At 35.1% G+C, this 14,963-nt stretch overlaps 1 long non-coding RNA gene and 2 other non-coding genes across 3 annotated transcripts; 2 read left to right on the top strand and 1 right to left on the bottom strand.

The window, feature by feature from the left end:
• Positions 1-261: 261 nt before the first annotated feature.
• On the top strand, positions 262-10,193 carry LOC123258035. Its single transcript, XR_006507957.1, has 3 exons — positions 262-409; positions 472-525; positions 9,660-10,193. It is a non-coding gene; the product is annotated as an uncharacterized LOC123258035 (long non-coding RNA).
• Trnam-cau lies at positions 6,141-6,214 on the bottom strand. Its single transcript has one exon. It is a non-coding gene; the product is annotated as a tRNA-Met (tRNA).
• Positions 7,490-7,562, top strand: Trnag-gcc. The gene has a single exon. It is a non-coding gene; the product is annotated as a tRNA-Gly (tRNA).
• Positions 10,194-14,963: the final 4,770 nt, after the last annotated feature.

The raw sequence follows: 14,963 nt of genomic DNA, 5'->3' as shown, positions 1-14,963 counted from the left end.
CCTGGGGTTATTATCTGCTTTAAAATATTGGCGTTTTTTATGTTTTAAACGCTTGACAAGCGAAATTCAGCTGCTTTTAATTGCAACTAACTTACGCTGCAAATGTTTAAGAAATTTACTAAGCAGAAAAAAAGACAAAGAATCCCCGAGTTAGCTAGTCTTTTACTATCTCTGTCGAGTATTGGCATTTTTTGATGTCTTGTAACGCTTTATAAGCGCGTTCAGCTTATTTAGATAAAAATCTAGATGTAGATGAAGTTTTGTAAAGACATACAGTATCTATATACTGCAAAAAATTGAACATAAGACGCCGATACATTAAGTAATCCTTACCTTTTAATCTGCAGATTGGCGAAAGCAAATACAATAGCTTCAGTTTCATGATAAGTGGGCTGGCGGAGTTTGTCAAGTAAGTTTTTTGTTTCTATTCCCAATGTTATATGGTTATGTAATACCAATTCTCATTACTAGTGAATCAAATAAGCGGCATTGCAGAGTTTTTTAATTGTGGAGTGAGAAAGAGAGGTAATAAATTTGCACAAAGCGCTCTCAAGCAAAGCAATTGTGTCGTAGATTTTGTTACGCAAAATGTTCTGTTTTATATATAACCAAAACCTCTCAACAGGATTGAGGTCAGGTGAGTATGGTGGTAGGTATATAATGTCGATATTTTTAGGTACTTTTAAATTTTTTGACTTATGCCAACTAGCACAATCCATGATAAGAAATGCCTCCCTTGTTCCTAAATATTGTGACATCTGCTCAAGGAATATATTCATACAATCAGTATTGACGTTTGAGCTAGAACTTTCTCCATTTCTGGGATTAACTGCACTATAGAGATAAAAATTTTGCCTACCTAGTTTTACCTTAACCTGTGTCCTAATGCCTTTTTTAAACCACCCGTGTCCAATCTTTGAATGTGTGCCAAACCGCGATTCATCGAAGAAAAATAGCTCTTTTTCAGGATACATGACAATAGTTTCATTAAGATTTTTTTTTAAATTCCTCTTGTTTACTTTTATCTTGTCCGTTATGCACTGGTCTTGGTGTGATATATGAGAATTTCATTCTTTGCATATTACGGTGTACTGTAGATTTGCTGATATTCAAACCAAACTTTTCTTGAATTCTTATTTTCATTTCTTTTATAGTAATATTGGGGTTTTCCTCTATCCACACCTCAACTTGTTCACGTTGACTTTGATTCAATATAGTTTTTCTACGGCGTTGAGGCGGAGCAAATAATTTTTCTTCTCTGCCAAATTTTAGGTCATGCAGTAAGTGCCTTTCTTGAAATGCAGCATATCTTTGCTACGGCTGTTATACTGTGCTTTTTTGCTGCAATTACAGCATTTAGTTTTTTTGCAACATATGCGTTATTTCTTACTTTCTTCAGCATTTCTTTTGCTGATTCCACCACTTTTTCATCCAATAATTTTGAACTTAATGCCATTTAAACCTCGCTACTTTACTTACTTCAGTATGGCTTTTTTTCTATTATTGTCTATCCGTTACTTGTGTAGCGGGAATTGGTATAAGAGGTTGTCCGGAAACTAGTAAATTCAAGCATATTCCCTCTTTAACATAACCCTACTCATAGCTAGGTATATGAAATTCTCAGTGGATGTTGTGAGTAAATCATACTCCTTCGATAGCCTTCTATTCCTATTAACCCAAGCAAAAGTCCTTTCTACAACCCATCTTCTTGGCTGTACTTTAAACCCTTGTTCTCTTGTTGGTAGTAGCTCAGGTGGCGTATCTTTGTGCACCCAAAATCTACATGGAGGCCTTTTAACAATTTCAATATCTATGTCATATTCTTCCTTTATGTGATTCTTTAAATTTCTTCCTTGGTATCCCATGTCAGCCCACATTTTTTTAACTTTAGTATATTTTGTTCTCATATTGTTTAATGCTATTTTAATACCATCTCTATCATTTTCGTTAGCAGCGCCTACGTAACAACCTAGTATAAAACCCTGAGTGTCTGTAATTATATGCCTTTTTCTACCCTTTACTTTTTTACTTCCATCATAGCCTTTGATCCCCCCTTTTCTGTAGTCTTTACAGATTGACTATCTACTATACAGGCACTCGGCTGCTCATTCCTTCCTATTTTTCTTCTACTATATTTTGTAATTTCATAATTCATTTTCTCAAAAATTCCCTGCTTCTTCCATTGCCTGAACTGCTCATACACAGTCTTCCATAGCGGAAAATCATTTGGTAAATACCGCCATTGACACCCTGTACGCAATACATAGAAAATTGCTTCTAATATTTCTCTTTTGCTATACTTTGGCGGCCTTCCTCCTTTCTTGTATGATACTCTGAAGTGTTTTTCTATTCTTGCCCATTCCCTTTCGCTTAGATCTGTTGGATACTTTTTTCTCATCTTTACCCCGTACTAAAATTTCAGATATTATAGCCTTTTACTTGTTTCCGGACAACCTCTAAGAAGTCTAATAGCAAATTTTTAAGTTCCTCTTTAACCAACGGGCTCTCATGAGGAGAGGAGAGTAAAGATCTTCTTCCATAGATATCTTAACACTTTTTTCTTCTTCTACAGTTGGCGGACGAGTAAGAAAGTGAATCTTTGGTGCACCACTAATTATTGCCATTGGTGTTTGCTCCGCCCCTTCCCCCATAACTAAAACAGCAGATGTTGCCAGTGCATCAAGAAGATTGACTTGTGTTACTTGCAGTGGTTGATTATAAAGATCTAGCTTGCCTATATAGGAATAAAGTGGTTCAAATCCACACCAACCAAGAGCAACGCCCGTAACCCCACGACGCATAGGTGTTACATTACTATCTGTAATCAAAATACCAAGATGTTTTATGCAGTGTTTTGTCTTGAGATAGTTCCATATTGATAGAGCTGTTTTCTGAACATCCTTTGGGTATAAAATATACATTTCATTACCATTTGATTCATCAATACCAGCAGATGGAATTAAGATATTGTCTTTAATCGTTAAATAGATGCCGTAAGAATTATGGTCTACACCAACAATTGCATCAGCTTCTCTTTTGATTAGCTCTTCTTTAGAACAAGCAGTTTTGCAAACCACTTGTTTTTGACAAACAGAAATGATTTTTGATGTGATAGCAAGAACAACTTCCTCTCCTAGCAACTCTGAAACATAGCGATCAAGAACCTGCTCTAATACTTCTCCACATTCAATGCGGTGGGTATAAATTGCTTTAACATGCATATTAACGTGTTAGCCTACATATAGTATAATCTTTCGTTTTGGTGAGAATAGTTTTATGCCATCCATCAAGAAGTGTTAAGTTGAAATATACATCACCTTTATAGGGTTTGTAAATTTCTGTCATGATGAACTCTGAAATTAGATTATATTCTAAAAAAAGATGCGCTATTTGTGCTCCACCAATCACAAAGATTTGAGGGTAACTCCAATTACTTTGGATTGACAAAAACTCTTGCATAGAAGAAATAATAGTGCATTTTACTCCTCTGTTAAAACAAGAATTTAATTTGTCACGAGAAAAAACAATAGGAATACGATTCCCTAATATGTCTTGAGGCATAGTTTCAAATGTCTTTCTCCCCATAACAATAACTTGTTTGTCAGTCACCTGACGAAAATGATCTAACTCACTTGGATAATGCCAGGGCAATCCATTATTTATTCCAATTACCCCCTTGGGATCAACAGCCATAATTCCGATAACTAGCATCCCTGTAAAGCAGCTTGAGCTACAAAAAATCGCATGTGATCACGCACATTATGCACTCGAAGGAAATCAACCTTGTTGTGCAATGCAGATGATAAAGCAATTGTTTCTAAATCTCGGTTAAAGACAGGTTCTGTAGAAAAAGAAGAAATAAATGACTTTCTAGAATGACCAACCAGAACTTTGCAGCCAAAATTTTGTAACGTTTCTATACTGCGTAAAATCTGGATATTCTGGTACATAGATTTGCCAAAACCAATACCAGGATCAATAATGATCGAGCTTTGATCAAAACCTAGAGCTAGTAATCTATTAATGTTCCTTTCTGCCCAATTATTTATGGTATCAATTGGATCAATGTCACTTGGGATAATGTTGTCACTATGTGGTGGTATGGAGAGTGAATGCATAATAACGATACTACATCCACTGCTAGCAATCGCTTTTAAGGTATTATCATCTAGATCTCCCTTCTGATCGTTTACCCAGGCAATGTTGTAGTGCTCCAAAACATTCAAAATAACATCTGGCCAGAAACTATCAATGCTGACTTTAATGTCACCAACTTTCATATACTGATTGAGATTATCAAGCACTGGTTTTAAGCGTGCATATTCTGCTTTTGGAGTTTGTATTGAGGAGCCAGGTCTTGTTGATTGAGCACCAAGTTCAACTATGCTTGCACCATCTGATAACAGCCGCAGTGCCTGCTTGGTTGCTTGATCTGCATCATAATAAAGACCACCATCTGAAAATGAATCAGGAGTAATATTAACAATACCTACAAGCTCTGGTGAAAGCGTAAAACTCCTTAAAAAGCAATCCTTAATGTTAGGGTTAATAGTACCAAACGTTTTGTTAACTACTGCCATGGGACTCAGCATTGCCATCAAGTGAAGCAAAAATGGTCTGTTTATCAATTCTGGGTGAGGAATCTTAAGGTAGGGTGTATCAAGTGTCAGGTCATCCCATAACAAAATATCCAAATCAATAACGCGAGGTGCCCATTTTTCATAGACCTGCAGACGGCCAATGTCACATTCAATTTGTTTAAGGCCCTTTAACAGCTCTTCAGGAGAAGAAGAACAACTTCCATACACAACCATATTTAGAAATGGCCTGTCCCACCCAGGTGGAGCATCATTTGGTAAAATAGCCTTAGTTTCCAGAATAATTGAAGATTTTAAATTTTTAAAATAGCGTTCCTGCAGTAACTGAGCAGCCTTTTGTAAATGGGAAAAGCGATTCCCCATATTTGAGCCAATAGAAATGTAAATCATTCTTGCAACGCATTACGATAAGTAAAGAAAACACCTCCATGCACACTGGGGACAGGTGGTGCAACTTTGTGAATAGTTACGCCTATAGAAGAAATAATAAGCTTTTTTTGCATCACAAGGTTATTAATGGTCCTGTATATATCATGAGTTAAATGCTCGATTAAGTTGAATTGCTTGCTTTGAACGAGAGATTGAATACTCTGAACTACCTCCAAGTAGCATATAGTATCCTCAAGCCGGTCAGTTGTAAGTCCTAAAGGGGGGGATTTAAAGGTAAAATCAATATTAACACTAACTAATTGAGAATGATACTTCTCTTCTGCACTATAGCCTAAATGAACCCAAAGCCGTAAGTCAGATATAAGAAGATTACATGCAGACATTGCATTCCAACATCACTGAGTTTAAGCTACTTACAACTACTAACACACGCTAGCATTCATCATTCCATCAAGAAAACCCCACAAGAGCCTTGCTCCCTTTTGAGCACCCTGCATAACTTTATCTTGCTCTTTTTCATCTAGATCTTCAATAAGATTTGCACATTCCTCAGAATGCCATTCATCAGCATGCATATGGACCGTAAAAAATTGAAGAGAACGCTCATCACTTATTGAATAGTGTTTTTTTAAACCTTCAATTTTAGACTTAGAAACCTCTGGAGTTTGACGTTCATAAGCATAAAGTGCACCCAAACCGGAAGCAAAACCTGATCGTACAATATCAAAGTAACCATCAACTAACTCCTGTGTCTCTTTAATCTGTGCATCCTTATGGAGATCAGACCGTGTTACACCAAGCCCTTCAGCAAAACGTTTCCATAACTCTGGGTGATTTTCATCACCTTGTTCTTCTTCTATCAAATTACCAAGCAAAACCTGTCGCATTTTTAAATCTGGGCACAAAAAATGTATACCACTGATATAACGAGGAAACGCAGCAACATGGTGATAATACTCTTTAGCATAGGTTTGTAAAGCTTGCAAGCTTAAGCTTCCTGTATTCCATGATTGGTAGAATGGATGATTTAGTAAGTGCAACCCATCTAACTTATTATTCAAAGATTTAGTAAATTCCATTATTTCCTCTATTATATCAACATATAATTCATATACTATAGTTTTCTCATTGTTACGATCATGCTAACAATGGTGGGATTGGTAGGACTCGAACCTACGACCAATTCGTTATGAGCGAACTGCTCTAACCGACTGAGCTACAATCCCTTTTATCAATATTTATAATACACACAAAAGCAAATTTGTCTATTAGCTTATTTCACTATCAACCCAACTTGACAAATCATTTGTTGCACCAATTTTGCGTGCAATTTCCTTACCATCTTGAAATATGATTAAAGTGGGTATAGATTGCACTCCATACTTACTTGGCACTTCAGTCCCTTCATCTATGTCGAATTTGCAGATCTTAATCTTGCCTTTTCTATCCTTAGCCAATTGTTCTATACGTGGCATTAGACTTTTGCATGGCCCACACCATTCTGCCCAAAAATCTACCAGCACGAACCCTTTATAGTCAGTGACTTCAGATTTGAAATTTTGATCATTTACCGATGTAATATCATCACTCATAAAATACCTAAATTTTTGTAAAATATAGCGTATCTATTAGCAGTTAATCAACTAAATTCTTACCGCAGAGCTTGAAAAATTGCCCTAAAGTGTTTTGCACAAACAAAAAACTTCTATTACATCTGGTGGTTAAAGATATCCACGTTTTCCCAACCCATTAAGTCTAACTCAATACGAGTAGGAAGAAATTCAAAGCACTTTTGGGCCAATTCTTTTCTATTTTCACGTTCCAGCATTAAGTCTAGCTTTTCCTTTATCCTGTGGAGATACAAAACATCAGATGCAGCATAACTTTTTTGTTTGTCTGTTAAATTTTCATTTCCCCAATCAGAAGATTGCTGCTGCTTATTTAGTTTGGTATCAAGCAGCTCTAAGCACAACTCTTTTAAGCTATGATTATCTGTGTAAGTGCGAACTAAACGTGAAGCTATCTTTGTGCAATAGCACGGAAGTGCCCAAGTTTCCAAGTAATAACGTATTATGCTCACATCAAATCGCGCGAAGTGAAATATTTTAGTTATATTTTTATCCTCTAATATTTTTCTCAAATTTGGCGCTGTATAATCGTTCTTGAGTTGAACTAAGTGAGCGTTGCCATCATTAAAAGAGAGCTGCACAAGGCATAATCTATCTCTGCCATGAAGTAGCCCCATTGCCTCGGTATCAACAGCTATAGACCTTACATCATCTGGTATTGAACTAGCTGGCAAGTCGTCTTTATATAAAAATATTCCCATAAAGCTTTGTGGAATAATTAAAAACTTATGATAATCAAAAATAAGCCTTAAGTATACGAAAAGATCATAGAAGGAACCACGCAAATTTATGGGCTCTCACATTTTTCATGTACACGGGGTTTACAAATCGCTGTATATGCCTATAATTAAGTAAATTTAGGTTAATTTAATTGCGGGAGTAGCTCAGTTGGTAGAGCGCAACCTTGCCAAGGTTGAGGTCGAGGGTTCGAACCCCTTCTCCCGCTCTTTACTTTCAAAATCATTTCGTCAAAAATCCCTTGACAAACTCCGCTAGCCCCCTTATCATGAAACTGAAGCTATTGTATTTGCTTTCGCCAATCTGCAGATTAAAAGGTAAGGATTACTTAATGTATCGGCGTCTTATGTTCAATTTTTTGCAGTATATAGATACTGTATGTCTTTACAAAACTTCATCTACATCTAGATTTTTATCTAAATAAGCTGAACGCGCTTATAAAGCGTTACAAGACATCAAAAAATGCCAATACTCGACAGAGATAGTAAAAGACTAGCTAACTTGGGGATTCTTTGTCTTTTTTTCTGCTTAGTAAATTTCTTAAACATTTGCAGCGTAAGTTAGTTGCAATTAAAAGCGGCTGAATCTCGCTTGTCAAGCGTTTAAAACATAAAAAACGCCAATATTTTAAAGCGGATAATAACCACGGGGCTTCTTTTGCCTTTTTTTTCATTTGGTAAATTTCTTAATGTTTGTGGCTGAACGACAACCGTCATCCCGCAGCGGGATCTCTTGTTAGCGGCTGAGATACCGCGAATGAATCGCGGTATGACGGTTCGCGGCGGCATGACGATAAGCTCGTCATCCCGCTACTTGTTAGCGGGATCTCTTGTTAGCGCCGCGGCGGTTGTAAGTTAAAAATATGTGTATCCGTTCAGGAGAGTGGTTTAAGAAACAATAGATAGGAGATTTTGGAAAGGATTGAGACCCCTTTGTTTCCAAGTTAAGTATAATGAAATTATCCGCTCAAGGAATGTATTTCCCCGCTTTGATTGTGTAAAATATGAGTTTTTGCGATAAACGACATAATGCCGAATTTGCCGTTCAGCGTGGTTATTTGTCAGCGGAATATTTTCTGGGTCATCTAAAAATTTCCACATCATTCTTTCAGATCTCAGAACATTTTTTGCAACTCGAGAGGCTCCAATTGCTTCAGGTAAACGAGATATCTCCTTCAAGTAATACTTTGTACGTTTTCTTAATTTTCTGGCACGTCTGACAAACCTCAAAACATCTATCTCACTTTTTAGTAAAGCTTTTTTTAGTGCAAATAATTCAGTGGCCACGTTTCTCAAGTAACAACCCAGAACTTTAACTTCAATATTCCAACTATGTGCTAATCTTTCAAAATCTCTTGATAAATGTGCCCAACAGATTTGCCTGTTTTTATCGGCAAAATAATTGTATGCTGCATACCTGTCAGTTATTACCAAGCTATTGCGATTGCAGAATTTACTATTTTGTAAAACTTTCATTCCTCTTGACTCTGTAAATTTTACAAAACTTGCCGTATTGCTTGCAAACATCCAACACCAAGCGAGTTTACCTTTGTTATAATGGCTCGTTTCATCAATATGTAGAACTTTACTCCTACTTATCTCTTGTTCGATCTGCTCATACATTTTTTTGCATTTTGAAGCAACTCTATGTTCACTATTTGATATGCTACCGACGCTTATGTTCAAATTGAAGATATCATTTACGACACTCGCTATTTCGCGTTTTGAATTTTTGTAGAATCCGCTGAACGCTGCAATTATTGACTTAACCCTTGGACCAAATGTATCTGGCGTAACACCTTCCGGTAACTTGCTACTTCTTCTCTTTCCGCATCTCCGACAACGGCCATGTTCTAACTGATATTCCACTACATAAGGCTTGATTTCTGGAAGATCAACTTTCTGATGAATATATGGTTTTTCACATATTGCAATTTCTCCTCCGCATTCGCAAGTATTAGGCAACTCTATCTTTACTACTTTATCTGCATCCATGTTGGCGCGAAAACTTCCTTTATGACCAACCTGACCGCCAATATTCCTTTCGCTTTTCGGCTTATTCTTTTTTATTTTATACAACTCTTTGGAACTTGGTATTGATGAATTTTTTGAGCTTAAACCGAGTCTTTCTCTTAACTCAGCATTTTCTATCTTTAAAGCCTTATTTTCTGCTTTTAAACTTTCATTCTCTTTTTCCAATCTTTCTATTTTTGCTTCTAACCTTTCTATTTTTTGCTGTAAATTTTTGCAAAGTTCTAAAAGGTTTACCATATTATTTCACTTTTGCTCTATGATTATCTTTTTAGATCACCTTGTCTACCTTATTCTGCCACTCCGCTGAACGGATACACAGCTTTTTCACCTGGTCAGAACGTGGGGAAAGATTCGTGGAAAGAATGTTGTCAATATTTTTGACATCACGTCTAAATGGCCAAAACCCCTTTCAAAAGCTACAGAATCTACTAGCTGTCACTGCTTAGTTCTTTATTCATTCTCACAATCCGTGAACGGTTACGAATTTCCTTCATGAAAAAAGAAGAGCCTGAAGGAACAAAAATCGAAGAGGATGAATCAAGAACATACCTTGCTTCTGGATTAAATAATACTCTTCATGGCAACATTTACCAGCTAAAATTGTTAATGTTATTTTTAAAGCGTGGACTAGATAAAAGCTACTCTTTTCGTTTGGCTACAGAGTAGAATAATGCTGAAAAATTTGATGATTTGGTTTTTATATGTAATAATTCAAAATCAAAAAAAATATATCGTTTTTTGCAAGCAAAACACAAGCAAAATAAGGAGGATAATAAAATTGGAATAAGCGATTTACTCACAAAAAATAAAGATGGTGAATTTAATTTGGCAAAGTATTTCATTTCCTACTTAAAGATTAAATACAATCAAGACTTTATCAATGGTGAACTGAAAGATTTTGTTATTTGTACCAACATTGATTTTGATCTAGATCAAAGCAGAACACAAGATGCAGTAAAAAAGTTGAAAGTGCAAAAAAAATAAAGGAAAGGAAATTTTGGTTGAAACAATTAAAGATAATGATGTCTTCTTTAAAGATGGCGGTGAGAGATATAAGCTTTCTTATGAAGTATATAACAATGTTACAAAAAATAATATCATAGAATTCAGTAGGATTATTCCTAGGATGTTTCTATGTTCCAAAAGAGGAAACTTAAATAACAAAATAAATACCCTTTTAATATACACAGAAGGCATTCTATAGCTAACTTAAGTAACCAGATACAACTATAACTTTTATTGTTTAATAACATTTGTGCCATTCTCTCTAACTTGAGCTTATGGTTTAAAGTACTTAATGACCAAGAGCATAATTATTACTACAAATAGGTGGTCTTAGGCTTTCAAGATGACTATTTACTTTCAGCGAATCGTCCAAATCATGCTCTATTTTTTGTGTTTTTATCTCGAATTTAAATCCTAATTTTTCGCAGAATTTTTGAAAATATTCTTTAATAACATCAAACAAGTTTCTACTTTCCCCTTTATAATTTTTTAGTTCCTTAGGAATAGTAAGTAATAATTTGCCATCTTTATAGGTTACACCATCTTGAGACTCAAGTACAAATTCAAGTGAAGTCGATAGATCGCATATTTTTTCTCCTGGGTTATCAAACTTCGTTACGAACACTAACATATCAGATTTTACTTTTGTACTGATTGGATCAGCACAATCAATACACATTGTTTTATTCTTGCTATATTCCCCTTTTAATCCATATTCCAAGAGTGAACTTTCAAGAATAGGGATGCTTACAGCAAATTCATACCCCGCTTGGTTACAATTAGTGATTATTTCTTCTAAAATAGGGTCATTCGGAACACTTGCTTCTGCGTATTGGAACATTTCCTTAAAGACTTCTTTTACAAATGGGCGATAGTTCTTATTCTCATCTCCTACTTTTAGTAATAGATGCAGATGCTCTCTTCCAGCATTGTAAAATCTCTCAAAATCTTTCCCATATGAGGTGGTTTTCTGATAATCAGGAATTTCAGAATTTTTGCAGTGACTTTTCCATAATTCACATAACGCATTATGTGCAAGTTCCTTTTCAAGATCCTTGAGGACTGAATCAACAAAAGCTCTACCATAATCTGTATCTATTTCTCTTTGTTTTTCTCTTGCGGTTTCACTACTGTATATATCATAACTATTAAAAAGGTTGCTTTTGCGATATTGAGCTCCTTCAATTAATGCAGAGGTTAAAACTGTATCTATAATTTTTCCATTAATAACAAAGTTCATTCTTGGAAAATCGAAATACATTGTTTCACCAGAGTTTGCTGATTTATTGCTCTCACCAGCCTTTAATTCACTAAAACCAAATTCTTTAATTTTAGCCTTCAATGTAACTATTGGATTTGCCTCACTCATACTCCCTCTTTCTTCAAAGTCAATTATACCATAAGAGTTATTAATAGATTATTGACAATATGTAAGCTTAACAAAGGCTTTACACTATCTGTATAATAAATACGCTAAGACAAAAATTTAGATCTAGAAAAGATAATTGAACTTTATTACATTCCATCTATAATAATTTAAAGTAGCAAGCCTCAAACTAGAAGCCTGCTATTACTTACTGGTTACTTTACATCAATTCTCTTGATATGTTTCTCCGACTTAGGTATGGTTACGTGCAATATTCCATCTGAAAAATTAGCAGACACTTTATCTTGCTCTACATTTACTGGAAGCTGAATAGACCTATAGAAAGATCCATAGTATCTTTCTCGATGGTAAAACTGCTTATCTTTTGACTCGTTATTACACGTCTTTTCACCCTTCACTATTAAGCTGTCGCTAGATATACTAATGTCTATGCTTTCTTTGGAAATACCTGGTAGCTCTAGTGAGAGACAATAGCTTTCTTTTGTTTCATAAAAATCGCAAGCTGGTAATAGACTACTACCTCTTCTGGAAAGCTCTGAGTCCCATCCTGTAAAGAAGCTATCAAATATGTTATCAACGGCTCTTTGTAGTCCTCTTACACTAAAGTTATCACATTTATTGTTTTTATTTGAATGAACTATATTACTCATGTTGTACCTCCTTTCACTAATATATGCATTACGTAATCATTCTACTTACTAATTTCAATCCTAAATCTAAAGTCAGAGCTTTTGTTAGATGTGAAAAGTTGTTCCAATTTACTATGACTTGATTATGAGAAAAAAATCTTATTTGGATTACCATGGGTAATGCTATAAACTAGATTAATTGTAGTACGTAGAGTTATTGCATTCCTCCCATTTCTGCGATTATTTTCTTCATCTTCATTTGATAAGTATTTTACTTTCCAAACTTACCTCCAATGATTTATTTAATATTCCCCAACTTTTAGTGCACTAAATTTGCTCATTTTTCCTTAACTTGACACGTATACTTTTTTGAATATTTCCATAAAACCTTTAAAATAATCTTTAAATTACTAAAGCCATTACTTAATGTTGAAAGTAGCTTGTTCTGCTATTTTTCCTTAACTTAAACGTACTGTACTTGAGATGTACTTGAGGTAATCACTACATTGTTAATATTAGTATTAGGATTACTGATGCTAAGAGGGTTACAAGCATCTATCAAAATTCTTAAGTCTTCGTTACTCAGGTAGCTAAATATTTTTTCAGTACAGTCATATGGTAACTCAGGAAAATTGTTAAAGAGAAAATGGAAAATTTTATTGCCTTGTTCAAGTAACTCTTTTCTTTCCATACCCTTTCTGAAATGACTTTCGATCATACTAGCATATATTGGAAATTTTGTTTTATAGTCGTCTGATTTTAAAACCTGCACTATATTTTCATTCCTCATATATATTGCTAATGAGCTTGTACCTTTTGCCAAGATATCATAAAATGAAATGTTAGGATTATTAATCTTCTCACTCTTCATCCTTGCTATTTCTTCCTCACATTCATCCTGAAAGCCACTTATTTCACCACTGATACTCATTGATAGTAAATTTTTTTCACTTACATATAAATTTGCGGTTTTCATTTTAACTATGTGGCGTTTAAGAGCTTCAGCAGTTACTTCACACGAACAGACACCACGATCAGGATCGTAATAACCATCATCATCAGAGTCATAGTTGTTGAGTTGACTATAGAATGACCTTATACCAGCCATAGCAGAATCAAGTGGTGTATGATTATTTCTACTCGTAATATTAATATCAGAGCCATATTCCAAAAGAGTTGTAACAACTTCTTCATGTCCTTCTTTAGAAGCAATGTGAAGTGCTGTTCTGCCATACTCATCTCTAGAGTTAATATCAGCACCAAATTTCAAGACAGTCTCAATAATTTCCTGGTAACCTTTTTGAGCAGCCAGGTGCAGTGGTGTTATGTCACTTTTAATTTTAGAACCAACTTTAGCACCGCATTCTAGCAATACTTTTACAACCTCTTTATGGCCTTTTTGAGTTGCAATATGAAGCGCAGTTATTCCATCTTTTTGCTTAGCGTTTGCGTTAGCTCCTTTGTTCAAGAGCATTTTGCTAATTAGAGGTTGTCCGGAAACTAGTAAATTCAAGCATATTCCCTCTTTAACATAACCCTACTCATAGCTAGGTATATGAAATTCTCAGTGGATGTTGTGAGTAAATCATACTCCTTCGATAGCCTTCTATTCCTATTAACCCAAGCAAAAGTCCTTTCTACAACCCATCTTCTTGGCTGTACTTTAAACCCTTGTTCTCTTGTTGGTAGTAGCTCAGGTGGCGTATCTTTGTGCACCCAAAATCTACATGGAGGCCTTTTAACAATTTCAATATCTATGTCATATTCTTCCTTTATGTGATTCTTTAAATTTCTTCCTTGGTATCCCATGTCAGCCCACATTTTTTTAACTTTAGTATATTTTGTTCTCATATTGTTTAATGCTATTTTAATACCATCTCTATCATTTTCGTTAGCAGCGCCTACGTAACAACCTAGTATAAAACCCTGAGTGTCTGTAATTATATGCCTTTTTCTACCCTTTACTTTTTTACTTCCATCATAGCCTTTGATCCCCCCTTTTCTGTAGTCTTTACAGATTGACTATCTACTATACAGGCACTCGGCTGCTCATTCCTTCCTATTTTTCTTCTACTATATTTTGTAATTTCATAATTCATTTTCTCAAAAATTCCCTGCTTCTTCCATTGCCTGAACTGCTCATACACAGTCTTCCATAGCGGAAAATCATTTGGTAAATACCGCCATTGACACCCTGTACGCAATACATAGAAAATTGCTTCTAATATTTCTCTTTTGCTATACTTTGGCGGCCTTCCTCCTTTCTTGTATGATACTCTGAAGTGTTTTTCTATTCTTGCCCATTCCCTTTCGCTTAGATCTGTTGGATACTTTTTTCTCATCTTTACCCCGTACTAAAATTTCAGATATTATAGCCTTTTACTTGTTTCCGGACAACCTCTTACTTCATTTCCTTGTTGAGCAGAAAGATGGAGAGGTGTTATATCACTTTTAACTGTAGAATTAACATCTGCATTATATTCTAAAAGAGCTTCAACAACTTTCGTATATCCTTTCTGAGCAGCAGCATGAAGCGTCGTAATACCATTTTTGGT

This window comes from Drosophila ananassae (assembly GCF_017639315.1).
Source record: "Drosophila ananassae strain 14024-0371.13 chromosome 4 unlocalized genomic scaffold, ASM1763931v2 tig00000241, whole genome shotgun sequence".
NCBI lineage: Eukaryota > Metazoa > Arthropoda > Insecta > Diptera > Drosophilidae > Drosophila > Drosophila ananassae.
This window is presented reverse-complemented; position numbering and strand designations above follow the sequence as displayed.